Raw genomic sequence first — 18,251 nt, forward strand, 5'->3', positions numbered from 1 at the left:
ATTGTGCACACTTTCCCCTGAGGTACACATTTGCAGAAGTGCACATTTTGAAGGTTAGCTGTGTTTCAATTCATGTATTGTTTTGGAAAATGCATTTTTAAACCTTGCTTTTCAGACAAATCATTGTCTCCCATGGTGGCTCATATCAATTTAACGGGGTTGGGGTGGGGGACACAGAGAGAGAAGTTTTGCCGTCAGTCAGGCTTACAATGGGCTCTTCCAGCCAATCTGTTTATTGAGCATCCATGCTGATTCATTTCCTCAAGATTTGCATAGACGTTGTTTGCTTAGACAATTATTATACAGTGGTACCTCAGGTTAAGTACTTAATTCGTTCCGGAGGTCCGTTCTTAACCTGAAACTGTTCTTAACCTGAAGCACCACTTTAGCTATTGGGGCCTCCCGCTGCCGCCACACCGCCGGAGCACGATTTCTGTTCTCATCCTGAAGCAAAGTACTTAACCCGAGGTACTATTTCTGGGTTAGCGGAGTCTGTAACCTGAAGCGTATGTAACTTGAAGCGTATGTAACCCGAGGTATCACTGTATTTATTTAATTAAACAATTTATATACTGCTTTATTACAGCCATCTCTAAACAGTGAACAAAGAACTGAGTGTAATGGGAAAAAATAAAATAAAAATTAAACTGCAAAATCAGAATTCCGTTAAAATGCCTGCTGGAACAAAATAGTATTCAGTAAGCACCAGAAGTTCAGCAGGGAGATGGCCTGTCTGACCTCAACTGGAAAGGAGTTCACAATGCTGAACGTAAGGTTGCTGGTGGATGTGAGCTGTGCATCTGAGCCATAGAGGACCACTAACAGTGACTTCCCTGAAGACCTCAGTGATTGGGCAGGGATAATAGGGACAATGCTGTTTATTAAACGGTAATTCTTATTGGTTTCCATACAGATTTATATGGCGTTGCTGAAAACCACCAGCGTCCTGTTCTCGCGGTGGCCAGTCAGATTCCTCTGGAAAGCCCACAGGCAGGGCCTAAAGGTAAGAGGGGCATGCTTTCTCCAGCATCCCCAAGCCACACTGGTTCTGGCGAATGGCCCATCTAGCCAGGATCCTGGTCCCAAAGTGGCCAACCAGATGGGAAGCCCACAAGCAACTTGTACATTCTGCCTTCAACAGTGGCCTCAGGTAGCAAAATACTTTGGATTGCCCCTGTGAGGCATGTACCAAACACATCTAATAATAATAATAATAATAATAATAATAATAATAATAATAAATGAATTTTTATTTATAGCCCTCCCTTCCCGGTTCAAAAACCGGGCTCAGGGAGGCTAACAACAAATTTAAAACACTTAATTATGAAAGCAGCATAAAATACAGTATAAAAACATTAATAACAATAAAGTTCAAAAATCAATTTAGGGGAAATAAGCATTAGATGGGACGCAGGTGGCGCTGTGGGTAAAACCTCAGTGCCTAGGACTTGCTGATCGTAAGGTCGGCGGTTCAAATCCCCGCGGCGGGGTGAGCTCCCGTCGTTCGGTCCCAGCTCCTGCCCACCTAGCAGTTCGAAAGCACCCCTAAGTGCAAGTAGATAAATAGGTACCGCTTTATAGCGGGAAGGTAAACGGCGTTTCCGTGTGCGGCACTGGTGCTGGCTCGCCAGTTGCAGCTTCATCACGCTGGCCACATGACCCGGAAGTGTCTTCGGACGGCGCTGGCTCCCGGCCTCTTGAGCGAGATGAGCGCACAACCCTAGAGTCGGTCACGACTGGCCCGTACGGGCAGGGGTACCTTTACCTTTACCTTAAGCATTAGATAATCCCCAGGGCTAGCTGGCTGAATTGGTCCTACTTGGGCCAGCGAGGAGGCCAGGGGAGAATTAGCTGTGGGGTCTCAGAGTGGGTGATCTTCATAAAAGGGGAGGGGGAGGGAAGGGAAGGGAAGTAAAAGATCAGGCTGAATTCAAATTAAAGGCCAGGCGGAATAGCTCTGTCTTACAGGCCCGACGGAAGGAGGTTAAATCCTGAAGGGCCCTGGTCTCATGGGACAGAGCATTCCACCAGGTCGGAGCCATCACTGAAAAGGCCCTGGCCCTGGTAGAGGCTAGTGTGACTTCCTTATGGCCCAGGACCTGTAAACTATGGTTGTTCATGGACCTTAAGGTCCTCTGCAGGACATACCAGGAGAGGTGGTCCCGTAGATACGAGGGCCCTAAGCCACAAAGCCAGGGAACAGGTCAGATTTTAGTTTTTGTTTGGAGGCAGAAACGGCAGCAGAGGTGGGGGAGGTAAAATCCACATCTCTCCCCGCTGCCAGCCAGCCTCAGTTTTTTTGTCATGGGAAATCAATTTATCACTGCCAACCTTTCCAACTCCCACACCTTCAGGGAAGCAGACAGAGAGGCTGGGGGGTCGGGGAGGGGGACCTGGCTGCCGGGTTTGGCGGCGCTTCGGGGAGTTGACAACACTGCCAGGCCTGATGCAGCCAAGTGGGAGAGATGGTTCATTACATGAGACTGGCAGTTGTGTCTTTTGCCTCTGGCTGCATTTGTTCCGGCATTGCAGCCTCCTGCCTTGCTTCCCTCAACCTCTTCAGTCCAGGCATTTAGCATTTCTGCTTGGCTTGCTTCTGGATTAAAGCTTAACACGTCCTTTGCCAACCTGGTGCCCTTCAGATATTTTAGACTACAGCTGCTTTCACCTCCAGACAGCGTAGTCATGTTTTGGACTACAGTGGTACCTCGGGTTAAGTACTTAATTCGTTCCAGAGGTCCGTACTTAACCTGAAACTGTTCTTAACCTGAAGCACCACTTTAGCTAATGGGGCCTCCTGCTGCCGCCACGCTGCCGGAGCATGATTTCTGTTCTCATCCTGATGCAAAGTTCTTAACCTGAAGCACTATTTCTGGGTTAGCGGAGTCTGTAACCTGAAGCGTATGTAACCTGAAGCGTATGTAACCTGAGGTACCACTGTACAGCTCTCATCAGCTTCAGCCAACATGGCCGCCATTTTGAACTCCAAACATGTGGGCGGAAGCTGATGACAATTGCCGTCCCCATCATCTGGAAGGTACCAGGTTGTCAATGGCTGATGTAGCAACAAAACCTACTATGGTCACATTTAGATTTTCCCCAATCTGTTGGATTTTGGCTGCAGTAGAAAAATGAGGGGAGAAAGGTGTGGGAAAAGAAGCACACTTATTGGAGGTGGAGGAGGGGTGGGAAGCAAACATTCCTTGACATCTGCTTCCTACTTTTGCTTTTTAAAAATCTGCCTTGCTTCGTTTTGCGTCAGGAGAGTGTGCTTGGGGGAATTAACCAAATTGGACATAAATAATTGAAGCAGCTTGAATCGTATTTCTTCGCTAATCAAAGAGAGTGGTCCAGGAGAGCTGAAGAGGCAAAATTATTATTATTAAGCATTGATTTGATTTATGATGTCCATATCTTCTGCCAATCCCCAGTGGTAGGGCTCAAGGCGGCATACATAAGGTTTCCAGGGGACTTCCAATCAAGGAACTGATGGGGAATAGGGATGTGGGGGGAACTGCGATCCAGTTTGCATTGTGCCATGAAAGTTCCTCAGTCTCACTCCCCACCTCCTGAAAAAGGCAGTAACTGAAACTCAGCCATACTTCGAAATTCATGCTTCTCCAGCCAACAATGTTTACAGAAACGTGAATATTAGAAGATGTGCATAGAAATGCATCATAAGAGTGGGGGTGTGGGGTGGGGAACAATTATCATCTCCCTAACCTGGCAGTCAAGGGAAATGATTCACATGGACAACTAGTTCACTCATAACATGTTTATTGCAGGACACATCATATCTGATATGTATTTGCTAGTCTTGTTTTTATTTTTTTGTTAAATCGCTTTTCTCGCTGTTAACCTAAACTCAAAAATCATTTTTGGGCAAGGGACACATTCTCTTCAGGGGAGATTGCTTGTAAAGATGTATATGTTAGGGGAATTACATACAAAAATTTTGCAAATATCAGGATAAATCTGTGCTAAAACCTAACAAATTTTTATCAGGATATCAATAGGGAAGTGGCAATGGTGGAGAACTGAATTTAAGATTTAAGAAATGGGGAAATGATGGAAAAAGGAATTGATTACCATCCTCTTCTCTGAGTGCCAGAGGCTCTCCAGGGTCTTGGGCAAAGACAGGTCTTCCCTGTCACTTTCTGCCTGATCCTTTTCACAGGAGATGCCAGGGATTGAACCTGGCTCTTTCTGCATATCATGCAGGGACTGTACTACTCATCAGAATATGAGAAGAGCCTGCTGAGTCAGGCCAATGGCCCACCTAATTCAGTATCCTATTCTACAGTGGCCAAACAGATCCATATCTGGGAAGCCCAAAACCAGGAACACAAGAACACTTCCCCTTCCTTTGGTTTCCAGCAACTGGTATTCAAAAGTATTGTGGTCTGTGATTAGGGCTGGATCTTTAGGGACCTTTAGAGACCCTACACACTTAAAAGATTTTGGGGGGGGTGTGTATCAGAAGATAAACAATAATAAACCATAAAATTCAATTGTATTTTTCGAAATGAAGCAAAATCTACAGTAAGATGGAAAATAATATTTATTTTTGTATACTTCCACTTCATTGAAAAAATTGTATCCTACTTTTTCTAATTGCAAAGTCTTTGATAAGATCCTCAAAACTAATCTTACGTAACACTTCTGCTTCTGTACATAGTAGAGATAAGGCATCCAGCCTGCCTTGTTGCATAGTTGCTCTCTTGGGATTTCTAATATACTTCAACTGAGAAAATGAATGCTCAGCTGAGCAGTTCGTGACCATTAATGTTAAAAATCCAGCAACGGAAAATTTCTCTCGTGCCCCCCCTTTCCCTTATTGCCCTTTAAGCATGTGCATATTTTGCTTAATGTTTAATCCAGCTCTGCCTGTGACTGTGGAGGAAGAGCATCATTACTAGTATCTATCAATACCCTTGTTCTCCATGAATTGATCTCTTTTAAAGCCATCCATGCTGGTGGCTGTCACTACGAGTGTGAATTTCACAAGTTGCGTGGCAAAGTACTTTCTTCTGTCTGTCCTGAACCCTCCCACATTTGGCTTCACTGGATGTCCCCAACTTCTAGTATTATGAGACAGGGAGAAACTCTTTTCTCTATCCCCTTTCTCCATGTCATGCATAATTCTATACATGCTCAGGTATGCTCTCACCCCTGTAAGCTAAAAGTGGCTCTCAGAATGCCTGTATCCTCCTAATGCAATGGACGGTCCTCACAAGCCCCAAATTTCTTAGATATTTGTTATTTCATTGGCCCCCAGTCTCTCCTTGAACAACTGCTCTTGCATAACTAATCGGGACTGCGTCCTGCCAGCCTGGATTATGGCACACCGTGTAGAGCAAAAAGCTCTTAATCCCCGTGAAGACGGTGTCTGCCTTGTAGCCAAAGCAGCTGCCCCCTTTCCTCTTCCAAGAGTGACGCTCTGGGAGCTGTTGCATGCTTGTTGGAACAACAGGGCACAGGAAGAGCTTTGCTGATCTTATTTCCACACCCCAAAGAGACTGCTTGCACTCTGAGGGCTTCAAGAAGGTGCTCAGTCCCTTAATCACCACCATCTATAAACATGGAATTAAAGCAAATCTAACTATCTTTCCCTCTCTCTCTATACAGTGGTACCTCAGGTTAAGTACTTAATTTGTTCCGGAGGTCCGTTCTTAACCTGAAACTGTTCTTAACCTGAAGCACCACTTTAGCTAATGGGGCCTCCTGCTGCCGCCGCGCCGCCGGAGCACGATTTCTGTTCTCATCCTGAAGCAAAGTTCTTAACCTGAAGCACTATTTCTGGGTTAGCGGAGTCTGTAACCTGAAGCATATGTAACCTGAAGCGTATGTAACCCGAGGTACCACTGTATATATATACTTGCACATACACATACATATACACATACACATACATACATACATAGATGGAATAGTTTTCAGATGGTAAAGGCAGTGTGAACAGGACTTTCTGTTTGCCAGATTTTTCTAGAGTTTGGCTCAGCAATCTGTTTTTGCTCTGCCCTTGAGTTATCATTCCTTCTAAACTCAGGTGGTTGAGTGGTGACAGGATTTGGAGACAAACTTGGGCCTCTGAAAAACAACAGGGAGGCATCAGCATGCTAGTGTATAGCCAGAATTATCTAGAATAGTCATTACCTAACTTCTCCCCCCGCCCCCCAGACCACTTGAAAATTGCTGAGGTTCTAGGCAGACTGCTTTGTGCTTTTTCTGCCTGTTGTGGTGGTTGTAAATGCACTGTGTTAGATGCTGTGCGATTTTTAATTGTACTTTTATTGCTTCTTTTTCTCATATGCTGTACTTTACCGCATTCCAATTTGATTTCCATAGGACTCTTTCCACTCCTTTCGAGTCACCTCATCACTCCTTCTTTCACACTGCTAATCCTCTCCATTCCTTTCATGCGCTTCCTCCCCTCCCCTCCATGTCTGGTCCATCTGGACTGGACCAGATTGTCGGGTTCTAAGAATGGCAGAGCAGCCACTGAAGCGGCTATTCACAGCCACTGCTGCAGCCATTCTTCACAGACATGTTGTGGGCCACCTAAATTAGGTTTGTGGACATCTGGTGGCCCAAAGGCCACAGTTTGGGAATCCCTGATCTAGTAGTGCCAAACATTTGAAAAACAAGCAGACTCAAAGGGGGCAAACAGCCCAAAAAATCACCCAGTGATTGGTGACTGTGCATACCTAGCGACTGCCAGGAGCTAACCTGAGGGAGATGCCAGTGGGAATAGTGGTTGTTGTTGTTTTTAATTTAATTACAAATTACAGTGGTACCTCTGGTTATGTACTTAATTCGTTCCAGAGGTCTGTTCTTAACCTGAAACTGTTCTTAACCTGAGACACCAATTTAGCTATTGGGGCCTCCCACTGCTGCCGCATCACCGCACGATTTCTGTTCTCATCCTGAAGCAAAGTTCTTAACCCGAGGTACTATTTCTGGGTTAGCGGAGTCTGTAACTTGAAGCGTCTGTAACCTGAAGCATATGTAACCTGAGGTACCACTGTACATTTCTATCCTACCTTCCCTGCAAGGAGCTGAAGGCGACATACATGGTTCTCCCTCCATTTTATTTTAGCAACAATCCTGTGAGGTAGGTAAGGCTGAGAGATGGTGACTGGCCCAAGGTCATCCAGTTAAGCTTCATGGCTCAGTGGGGATTTGAACCCTGGCCTCCTAGGTTCTAGTCTGACTCTAAGCACTAAATCACCGTGCCTACGCTTGTTCTTGTGTGTTGAACACCACTAAGGGTAGGGCAGAAATCCGATTCAGTTCACAACTGAAGGTGAACTTACCTAATTTACACTTTTCAAAACAATATGAGACCCAAAAGGCAGCCATACTTTGAGGGTCACACTTGTCCGAATTCTGCAGTGTAGTTATCCAGCCATGTAATGAGTACAAAACTGTATATACTGGGGTGAAGTGTGCATAAAAATGCACATATGTAGTGGAAATAACTTACAATAATGCATTACGTTAGGGAACACTGCTTTGCAAAAGAAATTTGCACTAAAATGCTGCTGAATTTTCACAAGGACTTGAAGAACTGCACTCAAGACTGGAAAAATGTGAGACTGAAATGGACAGATTTGTTCACTCCTGTTTGTGGCTGAGCAGGGATTTGAACCCTGGTTTCCCAGGTCTTAGCCTGGTATTCTAACCACTTCACCCCCTGGCCTATTCCACTCCTTGTTAGTCTAGCAACATCATCCCTTGGTACGGATGATCATTACCTCCCCTGGATTAGCCTCTAGATGCCTGACAGAGGGGCAGAAATTGACCTATAAGCCTCACTGTTTCCCCCACCTACACTGAGTAGGCAGGTTAAAATTTGAACGCAGCAGCTGGGATGCATCTTTAACCACCTCCACCATCCTGCCTGTTAACTGTTCATGTTTTTTCCTCTTGCTCTTTGAGAGCAAACAAACATGCACACTTGAGCAGATATGGGTTAATCCTTAAGAATGGGGGTGGTAGGAGTGGAAGGGGTTTTTTTTTGCAGAAGACAATGGCCTAATTAAATCCATCTCTCTCTTCCCTTTGAGCGGCCTGTGCACATGGCAGTGATCCCAAGTAAAGGGAGTTGCAGATGGGCTCACCCCTGTATCAAAGTCTGACGTGGAGGGCCTTGAAAAATTGAGCTCACCTACAAAGTTCAAACAGAGCTGTGTTGCTTCTCTCAACTACCTTTGATTGTAGCTGAAATACAAAAATATTACGGTAAAAAGAAGGACTCTATTGGGGAGTTGTACTGTCAAATCCTTCAGACAGTACCATGACAACTATCCTGGGAGTAAACTATGCTGAGCTAAATGATGGACTAACAGATCAACATGGTAGAAAGCAGTTTTCTATGTTCACTTCCCAGTCCGAAGGTGATGGTGAGGAGGTTCATAAAAGGCCCACAAAACCCTGGAAAGTCAGACAAGAGTTGACCTGTGTGGACAGGCATCCTGATTCCTCTGCCCAGTGAAATTATACTGAGATCTCAAATCAGGGGATGACTGAATGTGGCCCTTCAAGCCTCTCTGTATGGCCCTCAATACTTTATTCAGGTCCTCATTAACTCTGCTTCATGCCCTTCCTTGAGTGTTACTGCCTGACTGGAATGTGTCCTTCAACTGTGGTTATAACTTTTGCCTGCCTGGATAGAAGATGATGATGATGATGATGTGTGTGTGTGTGAGAGAGGGAGAGGGAGAGGGAGAAGGAGAGGGAGAGGGAGGGAGGGAGAGTATAGACCTCAGAGTGTTGTGGGATTGAAATGTAGCCTAGTATACAAAAATAAGAGTTGCATCCATTGCTCTGCCTACTTTTGCCTCTGGCCTTGCCCACCACTGGCATGTGGTCCCCAGAAGTCTGTCCATGATGGGATGTGACTATTGGGCTGAAAGGGGTTCCCGCCACTCCTGTAGTAAGCGATAGTGGCTTACTTAATGAGCATCTCCTCTGAATATTCAGGAACAGGAGGGAGGGAGAGAGGGAAGGAAGGCTGGCCAGCGCATGGAGAATTAATCAAGTCAACTATGGCAACTATGACTCTAAAGGAAATAACGCTGCGATAAAATTTTGCCGCGCTGGAGCAGTGCGGAGTTTAATCACTAGAGATGTAGGGAAGCTGCTGACGTTTTTTGGGAGCCGTTTTCTATTCCCCGGCTCGTGTCTTCTCAGATAAAAAGTAATAAGCTAATTAAAACGTGCCCAAGCGTGGCTGTGAGCAATAAAATGGAAGTGTGGGAAATAAAGAGACAAACAGACAAACAAACAGGCCAGCTCTTCCCCTCGGCCTCAGATCCCACCCCACCTACCTCTGGCAGCCAGGACTCAGGTGGGTCAAGTGGAGCTTCTTGATAAACCTGGCATGATTGTGGCCAGCAGTAACAACACAGAAGCTACATCCACACCAGATTTTTAAAACACTATAATACCATTTTAAAACAGTCATGGCTTCCCCCAAAGAATCCTGGGAACTGTAGCTTATGAAAGGTGCTGAGAGTTGTTAGGAGGTCTCTGTTCCCTTCACAGAACTACAATTCCCAGAGTTCCCTGGGAGGAGGGATGGATTATTAAACCATTCTGGGAACTGTATCTATGGGAGGGGAATAGGAGGCGCTAATGCTTCCAAGTACCAGTTGCTGGAAACTGCAGGAGGGGAGACTGTTTTTGTGAGAGCAGGACGTCTGGCCTAGAAGGGCCATTGGCCTGAGTCAGTGGGCTCTGCTAATGAAGAAGGCTCTTTTAAGTTGGAGGGGCCTTTTAAAAAACAACAACAACACTAGAATTCTCAAAGTTTTCTCCAGAGTGGGTTGCCGAATTCCAATTCCCTGAATCTAGGAAATGTGTTTTGTATATTTAGATAAATTGTTTGGCCATTGTGCAACTTTCACTCTGGTTTTGTGGTGGGAAACGCTCTTCTTAAACAGTTTTCTATGAACAGCCAAAAACTGCACACAAGTGCCTAAGTCTTTATGCACCTGAACACCTACGTTTGACCTGATGAAGGAATCTGGGGAAGTTCCTGAGCTAGACTTGATCAAGGTCAATTGCCATTACTAGATTGCCCTTTCCTGTGGCCTGAGGTGTGTTTTCTGTGAGTTGTTACTTGGTTGGAAATCAAAATCAGCTGGCAGCAGAAAATGACAGGACAGGATGCATGGTGGTGATTGCATTAATTTTTTGTGTGTGTGGACCCATGCTGACGTTTGTGCCCATATGTGCCCATGCACACACATGTACAGCGCATTGCTTCCCTTCACCCCTAACCTGTTCATCCAGATAATGAATTCTACATAATGTTGGAAGAGTTCTTCTGAGGGCAGAACCAGTTCTACTGTGAGTTTAAATATAGAGTACCATTAAACATCCTTAATTCTTTTTTAAGTAGGAAACTTATGGTCAGTTTACTAACACAAGTCACCTCAGAAGCCAGCACATGAAAGGCTGTTCATTGCTAAGGGAATGAATGGTTTCTACAGCATGCAGAGTCTCATGAATCCTGATGCTTGCAAATACACAAGCGTCTGTAATTTCCTATGAAAACAGACAAATTCTGAACACATGCCATATTGTCAGGGCATCTGGTAGATCCTTGGTCTATCGAACTCAGCATTGTCTATACTACCAACAGCTCTCCAGAGTTTCAGGCCGGGTTCTTTCCCAGCCTTACCTGGAGATACCAGGGATTGAACTGGGACTTTCTATGTGCAAAGCACATGCCCTACCACTGAGGTATAGTCCTCTTCCACTGCTTGGCCACTGGTAGAGAGGAGGTGCTAGATGGACCCTTGTTTAATCCAGCAGGGTTGATAATGTGCTGCTTTGCTGACTGTATGGACCAGCAAATCTGTGTGTTCAGTCTTTCTCCTCTATAGTGTTCTTCTCTAAAGAATGATCCCAGTTGAAACAGGGCTTTATGGCAAGGTCAGAGTTCAGGATGGATTGCTCCATGTGGAGCTGGAACAAGTTTGGAATGTTGGTTCAACAACAGTTAAACCCAGATATTGAACCTGGGACCTTCTACATACAAAGCAGATGTTCTACCACTGAACTATGGCCCTCTCCCTTAAGATTTTGGGATAACCAGCCTCATATAAGCAACATGCTTAAGTCTAATTAATACATTAAGAGGTTGATACCATAGAGTAAGCTGTCCTGCCAGGCTTAGCTATGTCCACTTCCTCTCAACTTGAGAGGTGCTAGGTAATCAAGCCTTTGTTCTTCCCCAGTCTATCCAAAAAGCTCATCTTATGAAGAGGTTTGAGTTGGTTGCTCCAGCAAAACCCCATAGATCTCACAAGCCACTCTTGAGTTCCTATTCCAATATTTAGTAACTTTCACCACTTTGTAACTAAGCCAAGTTTTGCTGCCTGTGCAGCTTTCTGAAGCACGTTAATCTGACCTTTGAAGTGTTTGTAAGTAAACCATTTTTTAATTGACCAAATGTGTGGTCTTTTCCTATTCTGGGGGATGAGAGAAACTTGGGAAAGAAACTTTTTAAGGGGACATTTTGGAACTCACTTGGAAGGGCTAACTGGCAGTAGCTCTCCAAGGTTTCAGGTAGGAGTATTTCCAAGCCCTACCTGGAGATGCTGGGGATTGAACCTGGGAGCTTGCACGTGCTAGACAGATGTTTTCCTACTAAGTTACTGCCTTTCCCTTAAGGCATAGGAATATAAGAAGCTGCCTTGCATGGAATCACATCATTAGTCCAACTTGCTCAGTAAGGCACACACTTACTGGCAGCAGCTCTCCATTATTTAAGCCATGGAGAAGCCAGGGATTGGACCAGGGATCTTCTGCATGCAGAGCAGCTGCTCTAGCCCTCGAGTTGCAGCTCTTCCCCTAAATCAGCTTTCTTCCCTTCTGCCCTCTGGTACAAGGGAAGTTCCAAAAGGGGAAGCCCGAGAATAGGGGCTATCCCTTAGCCACACACGTGGGCTGCCTCACCCCAAGCAGCAGCCCTCCCACCTCTGCTTTGCATGCATCACAAAGGGAAACATCTGTTGGGTTTCAAGTGGTTCCAGGAAACATAGTCTGAGTAGGTGGCAGCTAGGTTTCATGATGCAGCGAGACCGGGGCACCCCTTGCTGCATTGGAAACAAAAACACAAAACCGCAATTGCTGTAAACACAGGGAAGGGGAACACTCAACAGTTTCTCCAAGCAGCCCTTAAGATTTTGTTTGCGTAAGAACAGTCTGCTGCATCAGACCAATAGCTCACCTAGTCCAGCATCCTGCTCTCTCAGTGGCCAACCAGATGCCTATGGGAAGCCCACAAGCAGGACCTGAGCACAAGAGCCCTATTTCGCCTCCTATGACTTCTAGCAACTGGCATTCAGAAGCATGACTGCCTCCAACTGTAGAGGTAGAGCACAGGGATCATGGCTGCAATTCAAGCTTCACAGTCCTTGGCCTGATGCCCACACACCAACAGGCTAATGTGCTAAACAGCTGTTACATTACCATATTTCATGTCCATGCTTCAAGTCTCTCCAGCAATGCTCTACGCAGACATCCTCCACTCTGCTTTTCACCTTGGATTTCCCACCACTTGTATGTGTGGGGTGCCCCAGTTTCCTTTATCAGAGAGTTGAGCCCTGCTTTCTTCTAATGGGAACCTCCTGCCATGTCGCCCCCCCCCTTTAAAATAAGCTCCAGTTTGTAAATTAGTTCCTCCAGGCGACTCTGGAATGTTTGTACTGTGGGATGGGTTTTAATAGGTAGAAGAGGATATATTAATTGCAATTTATCTTTCCAGGCCGCCACATGTGTTGGTTGAAGTTTTAAAGTCCCATCCTTAGCAGCAAAATTGAAGCATGTAGGAATAGGCTGTGAAGCCTCTTAATGAAGCCCAATTATGAAGTAAAATGGCTTCCCCCTTTCTTCCTCCATTTAACAAAGAAATCAGACAACATACTGAAAAGCAAGCTTAAAATATAACTTAATTAGATCAATAAAGATCAGGCTTAAAAAATAATAATATATAACTTAATTACTTATTAGTCTTGCATTGGTTTTCAGCTACAGCAGCAATAAAAGCTTTGCAGGTAAAATACTTAGATTTACAATAAAAACGGTCTCAGGCTTGTGCCTGGGACTGGAGCAAGCACAGAGTATATTTATCTTTATGGCTGATAAAGGAGAGAAAGAGGGACAGGAAGTACTATATGTTCCTTCCTGTCCAGAGGAGGAGGGGAAATGACATCACACACAGCTCTCTCTACCAATTGTATTTCTATGGCCTGAGTGTCTGCCTATCAGGAATACCTCTCTGTGGTCTTGGCCCCTTCTCATGCTAACTAGCAAGGAAATGCATTTGTTAGGATTGGCTGTTAATCGCCCACATGTACAGTTACTGAAAGCATGTTCTTCTCTGGCTGGCCCCTCTCACTTTTTAGGCTACCATCATGCCACAAATAGCATATCATGTATGATGGACTGCTAACTGAGCTTATCAAAGCAAGTAACATTTCTGGGCTTATTTGCAAGGCTCACTGCACATAGAAAGCTAGTAGATGAGGAAGAAAGAGCAGCTATATACAGTTATTCTCCCTGGCATGGTAGATTTCTATGTGTACTGTGCAGGGAACATTCCTACAAAGCCCTGTGAGCCTTGGGATGAGCTAGTATAACAGAGACATAGATTTGGGCCTAATAAAGGTATAACCCTCCTGCAGGTAAATTGTGCTTGTCTTAGAATCACCAATGTTTATCTGAAGGGCAAAGAGAGGCTTAGGCTGGAACTGTGGGCAAGGGTCAGCTCTGCTGACAAAGCGATAAAAAAAGCCCCTGACCCCCATCCCAATATTTATAGTTACTGTATACCTGGTTTGGCCAATAGTTATACCTGGCTTGACCAATTCACAGGCATCTTAACTATTTGCATATCAAAATAAGATATGCACACACAAACACACTCACCACTTTATGGCCAAGGTGTCTTCTAAATAGTTTGCAAGTATAAAACTCACTACACCACCCCCTCACATAATTAAAAATCACACACAATAAACCAATTTCATCAAAACATTAAACATACACAAGTAGGATCTACATGTTAAAAAAAACAACAAGCTCGTTGAAACAGTGCAACAACTAAAACAGTTAGAACACCAACTAGAACCATTTAAAGTTGGAGGCTCAAGTCAGGAGATCAGGGGAACGGCTTGGGCAAACCGGTGTGTCTTCAAGAGCTGGTGGAAGGCCATTGTCAATGGGGGCCTCTTGTATTTCAGAAGAGAGAACACTCTACAACACTGGTGCACAAAACTCTGGGTTACATTTGCTCCCCTCTAATGTCCTTACCTGGCAATATTAAGGCACAGAACATATGGTGGCTTTAACGGATGAATGCATACAGATTCCCCAAAGAGCTTGGCTTAATAGGCATCAGCCGTAGGCCACAAGATCCCTGGTATTAGCACAACGCACGTGCCCCCTAGCCCCCGATCCTCTTCTTGCCAAGTTGCTTCACTCCTGGGGTTTAACAGAAAGTCTTCCTTTTCAGTTGAGTCTTCATAAGCGAGAGAAAGAGAGAGAGAATCTGAAAGGGAGAGGAGGTAGCCTGCCAAGTTTATGCAGGCCCCTGTTCTCTCTCCAACTTTCTTCATAAAGGAAGAGACACTTTTATCTAGGGTTGCTAGTGCACCTGTTTTGATTCTGGGGTTCAAAGTAGAGCATTTGCAACAATAAACCGTTAAATGTGTGAATGCTCACTTCTCTTTGTGCGGTGTGTGTTTGTGAGCTGTGTGCTGCCACTAGTTTCTTTTCCTGCTGCTGATGCTACACCATTATTATTTCTCTTTGCTAGAGTTTCTTTCTCCATCCTTGGGTGAGGCTTCAGGTCACAGATCACATAGTAAATGTGGCAGTGTTGCACAGCTATGTACCACATTGGATTTGGTGTTGTCCAGAGCCAATTTAGAATGAAGGCAATGCTTCTGGACTGGCCACAAGGACAGCCCTAGGCCAGTGGTTTTCAAAGGGTGTGGTGATCCACACTAGTGTAGCAAGAGAGGATGGCAAGTGTAGCAGGAAGATTCAGGGAGAAGTAAAGAAGCATTTAAATAGTTCAGTATAGCATAGCATAGCATAGATTACATGCACACCCACCCAGAAAAAGTATCCATGCCTTACGTCAGGCATTCCCAAACTCGGCCCTCCAGATGTTTTGGGACTACAACTCCCATCATCCCTCGCTAACAGGACCAGTGGTCAGGGATGATGGGAATTGTAGTCCCAAAACATCTGGAGGGCTGAGTTTGGGGACGCCTGCCTTACATCAAGAGCATTGGCTGTTCTACAGTTTTCCACATGTTGGGAATAGGGATTTTCAGCTCTGATAAATATGAAAGATCAGAAAAGAGAAAGGTTTCTTTGCCTTGATGAGATGAGAGTTTGTTTGTCCCAAATTAGACCTAATATAAATGCGATGACCTGGCAAAAGCAAATTGACACCTTTCATGGAGTTTGTATGCATACTTAAGGTACATAGTAAGAGGCTCGTTTCTCATTATAATTTGGGAATGATTAATATCCTAATGTAGCTCTATTGTTTTATACTTTCCTGATGTCCCTTGATCATATTATAAGGTAGTTGTGCTCTATGTTATAAATCAAGTGCTGCTAGGAGTTGTTTCTCTCTCCCCCCCCATGTAAATAATAATAAAACCACACCAATAAAATAATAAAACCACACCAATAAAAAATTTGGTGTGGTACGAGCAAATTTTTATTATGAAAGTGTGGCCCAGAGACAAAGTTTGAGAACCACTGTCCCTAGACAATCAGGCATCAGTTAATGAATGTGATGGTGTCGCTAAAGGTGAATGAAGCCTGATCATTGTAATGTTTGCTGAACAGGTGAACCCTTTATTGTTCCTTTATCACTGAAAGAGGCAGGAGGAGGCCTTTCAGTACAGGACAAAATGTCCAGGAAAATCAATCCCTCTTTTAGCTGAGCTGTGTACCGTTTAAGTGTTCTCGTGGCACTGGTGAGGGATGCAGCCATGAAAGTATGGTTATGTAACATGGTTCTACACATAGTAAATGCCATTTCCTGTCCTTCCTACCCCCCCTTCTCTCTCATGCTACACATGTGAATCTGTGTGATGCAGGCAGCTCCACCAAACCCATCTCCAAAGCACATGGGAAAGAAAAAGAATCAGAGGGCTACATTGAGCGCATAAGCACTAACATTGTTTATGAAGCAAGATTAAGGCCAAATCTAAAAATAAAAACCATCTAATCATCACCCCCAGGTTCTACCCCTTCTATTGTCGTAACACCCCCACCCCCAGCTTTTGGGCTAGAGAGATAAAAAGCCACTTTTAACTTCCTCTGTTTTGCATTTCTGGTTTTCAACTCAGCAAGAAGGAAGTCTCAGCCAGGGGTTTGCCTCTGGTCTTCTGCTTCACATTTATTGTAATCGTTTTCCTCTCTACTCGTTCCACCCACACATGCACACTAAAAAAGGCTGTGGTATCCCACAGCAAGGAGCCTTCAGACTCTTGACACCCAAGAGATAAGAGATGAACCATTTTCTGTTCCGTTATCATATCTTTGAACTTTTTAAATGCTACACAAGCTTGATGGAAGACAGGGTGTGGTGGTTAGTGTGTACATGTGTGAATTAAAAAAAAAAAGGTGGTGAAGGGGTGAAGAAGAGAGATGTATTTATGGATGCGCCTGCCATGTGGTTCTTCTGATTCACTAAGCCTGTGAAGGGAAAACAAACTGCTGCTGTAGGAAGAGCTGCTAAGCCTGCTATGAAGAATTTAATAACATGTCTTTCTTGGTCAGATTAGGTCACATGAACAGCGTAGGAACATAGGAACCCCTCTGTACTACAGTGATGACCATTTTAGACATGTTCAATTGCTGTGCAATTGTTGAAGTGCGGGTCCTTTAGGACCCAGAAGCAGAACAGGGCCAGGGAGCACTTATACAAACTCTGCCAACACGCACAGGGACTAGGAACAGAACAGAAATGTTCACCGCCTGTATACATTTAAACAGTATCATACCACTTTAAACAGTCATGGTTTCCCCCAGAGAATCCTGGGAACTGTAGTTCATGAAAGGTGCTGCTAGTTGTTTGGAGGTCTCTGTTCCTCTCACAGAGCTAAAATTCCCAGAGTTTCTGGGGAAGAGGGGTTTATTGTTAGACCACTTTGGGAATTGTGGTTCTGTGAGGGAAATAAGGGTCTCCTAACAGCTTTCAGCAACTTCTACAATTTACAGTTCAAACTACAATAAATTGGATCATAGTAAAGGTAAAGGTAAAGGTAAAGGGACCCCTGACCATTAGGTTCAGTCGTGACCGACTCGGGGGTTGTGGCGCTCATCTCGCTTTATTGGCCGAGGAAGCCAGCGTACAGCTTCCGGGTCATGTGGCCAGCATGACTAAGCCGCTTCTGGCGAACCAGAGCAGCTCACGGAAACACCATTTACCATATTTTTCGCTCTATAGGACGCACTTTTTCCCCTCCAAAAATGAAGGGGAAATGTGTGTGCGTCCTATGGAGCAAATGCAGGCTTTCGCTGAAGCCTGGAGAGCGAGAGGGGTCGGTGCGCACCGACCCCTCTCGCTCTCCAGGCTTCAGGAAGCTATCAGCAAGCCTTCGGAGCACGCCGGGGTCAAGTCTCCCCGCCCCCAGCCCGGCAAGCTCCAGGAGCTCCCGGACCCGTTCTGGTGGCTGGGGTCGGGGGAAGCTCTGGCCCCCAGCCCAGCAAGCTCCAGGAGTGAAGGCGAGGTTGCGTGCAACCTTGCCGCTGCTCACAGACCCGTTCTGGGGGCTGGGATCAGGGGAAGTTCGGGCTTCCCCCGTCCCATCCCCACGGCTAAAAACAAAGCAAAGTCTTGGCTTCTTTGCTCTTTGGGGCAGGGGGGGGAATAAATTTTTTTTCTTTATCCCCCCCCCCTAAAATCTAGGTGCGCCCTATGGTCCAGTGCGCCCTATAGAGTGAAAAATACGGTACCTTCCCGCCGGAGCGGTACCTATTTATCTACTTGCACTTTGACGTGCTTTCGAACTGCTAGGTTGGCAGGAGCTGGGACCGAACAGTAGGTTTGATTATTTGTTCATCAAGCTTAGTATTGTCTAGTCTCTCCTAGGTTCTGTAATGGACAAGTGTTCTTTTTTACCATTTACCACTGTCTTAAACTGGAGGTGCTTGTCTGAACCTGGGAATTTTGTATGTGTGTATTCTGAAGCATATGGGGAGCC

General features: G+C 45.2%; 1 protein-coding gene and 1 long non-coding RNA gene across 4 annotated transcripts in view; one reads left to right on the forward strand and one right to left on the reverse strand.

Annotated features, from left to right (window-relative positions):
- The window catches only part of LOC310769620, a 343,443-nt gene that overhangs the window by 175,406 nt on the left and 149,786 nt on the right, over nt 1-18,251 (reverse strand). The gene's annotated exons all lie outside the window — the stretch shown is intronic.
- Nucleotides 1-18,251, forward strand: part of SAMD11 (sterile alpha motif domain containing 11) — a 317,484-nt gene that overhangs the window by 54,021 nt on the left and 245,212 nt on the right. For all 3 annotated transcript variants that reach the window (XM_083628579.1, XM_083628580.1, XM_083628571.1), the window contains exon 2: nt 914-1,003. The gene's annotated coding sequence lies outside the window, so the exon portion shown is untranslated. The remainder of the gene's footprint in view (nt 1-913; nt 1,004-18,251) is intronic.

Source organism: Podarcis filfolensis (genome assembly GCF_964270895.1).
Source record: "Podarcis filfolensis genome assembly, chromosome: 8".
In the NCBI taxonomy this organism is placed as follows: domain Eukaryota; kingdom Metazoa; phylum Chordata; class Lepidosauria; order Squamata; family Lacertidae; genus Podarcis; species Podarcis filfolensis.